Genomic DNA, 2589 nt, shown 5'->3' with positions numbered 1-2589 from the left:
TCAAGTTAATTGTTATTGGGCCACTCTTTTTTTTTTTTTAAGTTTATTTATTTATTTTGAGAGAGAGAGAGAGAGAGAGAGAGAGACAGAGAGCAGTGGAGGGGCAAAGAAAGGAGAGAGAGAATCCCAAGCAAGCTTCATGCTGTCAGCACAGAGCCCAAAGCAGCGGAAGCAAGCTGCTTCCCCTGAACAGTGAGATCATGACCGGAGCTGAAATCAAGAGTTGGAGGCTTAACCACCTGAGCCACTCAGGAGCCCCCATGGCTACTCTTATTTAACTTCTCATTAAGACTTCTTTAAGGTAGTCAACATCAACTTTTGCAGCAAGAATGCAAAGAAACAGAAGTGTATAAAATACAAATACACCACAAAAAGTGTATAAAAATTATTCCTTTACTTCACCAAAGTATTTAACACTATTGTTTATGAATTACTACTATTAAGTATCAGATTCCAGGCACTAGGGGAGACACTTTCAACATGTAATCTCTACTTCTTACAACAGATCTTGAAGGTAGGCACTATTATAGGTGTTAGACAAAGGAGAAAACAAGACAGTGACTGGCTCAAGGTCTCTCAGCTGATAAGGGGTAGATTTTTCTGCATTACTTCCTTCCCCCACCAGCCAATGGCCTCTATCATGTCTCTCTTGTTTTAAAAGTTACTTTAAGGCGGCGCCTGGGTGGCTCAGTTGGCTAAGCATCCGACTTCCGCTCAGGTCATGATCTCGTGGTCTGTGGGTTCAAGCCCTGCGTCAGGCTCTGTGCTGACAGCTCAGAGCCTGGAGCCTGTTTCAGATTCTGTGTCTCCTTCTTTCTCTGACCCTCCCCTGTTCATGCTCTCTCTCTCTCTCTCTGTCTCAAAAATAAATAAATGTTAAAAAAAAATTTTCTTTAAAAGTTACTTTTAGCCACACTATAATATTTCACATTTGTGAAACAGAGTCGTTGTTGTTGCTGTTAAATCCGTGTGACACATTACCCCTTCGTGCAGCTCTGTAACTGGGGAAATACTGAGTAAGCTTTTTCGGCCCACGCTTTTGATTGAGTGCAACGCATTTTGCCCAGTCAGTTTTAGTCGAACCCTCGTGATGTTTTACATTTCTGCAAGCCTTTTGAGGGTAGGAAAGAGATTGTATTCGCCTTAATAGGTCTGCTGTTGAACCCAGTCCGCAACCCACAGTTGCCACTCGGTAACACTGACTGAATTGGGTATCCAGGTAATTGTTTTACTCTAAAAAGCCTCAGTTAAACGAACGTACACGCAAATTTTAATGGTAAAAATAATGGTATATTTAGTGAAGGATTTGTGTCTCCAAAATGTGAGCCCCTGCAGGGCCCTGGGATGGAGAGGACAGCGGGCAACCTGTCCCTCTGAGGTGGATGGGCGCTATCTGGTAATATCATCCGACTCAACCTAACTCCAGCTGGAGGCTCCCCTAAACCGGTACAGCTCACGGTCAGCGAGAGGACCCCCGGGGAAAGACGGAGGCCCAAAGCCACACGCACGCACGCTGCGAGCCACGTTGAAGTTCAAAGGAGCGTGTTTAACCAGCAAACAAAGGGCGGCGCGGTCTCCGGTCCCGGGACCAGCTGCGGCCTCCCGGGAGGGGCAGGAGAGCCGCGGTGACAAATGGACATTCCGCACGCGAGCAGACGGACACCTGATCTGCGGCTCCCGGCGGCCCCACCCACCGCCTCCAGCTGCCTGGCCCACAGTTGCCGCCCGCTTCCTCGGCGGGTTCTCCACGCGCCCTGCTAGCAGCCTCTGGCGCCACCGTCCCGAGAACTTTCCAATCCTCTCGGGGCTAGGGGCGGGCAGTGGGGAGGGGGCGGCTAGGTGGGGGCCTCGACGAAATTCCTTCCCGGGACTTGGCGGGCGGCCCTTCGCAAGTGGAAAGTGGCTCGTCCCCAAGTCCAACCCCGACCCCAGGGCGCCCCGGAGAAGCTCCCCGGAGCGAGGAGCCGGCGGCCGCGCGGGCGGAACAAAGGGAGTCAGCGGGCCGGGGAGGATGCTGCGCTCCCCCGCGCCCCACCCGGCCGGCTCTCGGGCGCTGCCTCCTGCGCAGGTAGCCCGGCCTGCGGCGCGGCGGGAGGGTGTGTTCAAGCGGGGAACACAAAGACTCACTTCCGCGGGGCCACTCGCAGCCCGTTCACATTCCTGCATCCCTGACGCCCGCGGGACCGGGACCTGCGTGCCCGCCGGGCGCCCAGCGCGGTGCGGGTGCAGGTAACCCTCGGAGGAACTAGGGCTGGCTGCAGGCGGCGGCCGGGGAGAGGCATGCCTTTTTAGGCAGCCGCGCCGCCCGCACAGCCCCACGCAGCCCAAGTCTGCAGTCGCTCCTTTGCCAGAGGCAGGGCTCGGCGCGCAGCCGGGGAGCGTCCCGCCGTGCACCCCGCCTGGCGGGCCAGGGGCGCGGGGAGCGGACGGCGCAACTTCCCGGCGCCCGGCCGCTAGGTGAGCCGAGGCCGGGAAGGGGGAGGACGGGGGGACGGGCGGAGGGAGCGGGGTGGGGGGGCCTGGGCGGGCGGGGGTGACGCGCGGAGCTCGGGGGCGGGGCGCGGCGCAAGCTCACCGCGGGGGCCGGGA

At 56.7% G+C, this 2589-nt stretch overlaps 1 protein-coding gene across 2 annotated transcripts in view; it reads left to right on the top strand.

Annotated features, from left to right (window-relative positions):
* The first annotated feature begins 1966 nt into the window (after positions 1–1966).
* ST6GAL2 (ST6 beta-galactoside alpha-2,6-sialyltransferase 2) overlaps positions 1967–2589 on the top strand; it is an 85214-nt gene continuing 84591 nt past the window's right edge. Inside the window, exon 1 of one of the 2 annotated variants that reach the window (XM_040454139.1) lies at positions 1967–2068. The gene's annotated coding sequence lies outside the window, so the exon portion shown is untranslated. Of the gene's footprint in view, positions 2069–2310; positions 2458–2589 lie in introns of those variants that run through there. The other variant, XM_040454140.1, reaches the window with a different exon arrangement.

Source organism: Herpailurus yagouaroundi, unplaced genomic scaffold, assembly GCF_014898765.1.
Source record: "Herpailurus yagouaroundi ecotype Mexico unplaced genomic scaffold, PumYag 210, whole genome shotgun sequence".
Classification (NCBI taxonomy): Eukaryota; Metazoa; Chordata; class Mammalia; order Carnivora; family Felidae; genus Herpailurus; species Herpailurus yagouaroundi.
The sequence above is the reverse complement of the archived record's forward strand: the minus strand, read 5'-3'. Positions and strand labels throughout refer to the sequence as shown.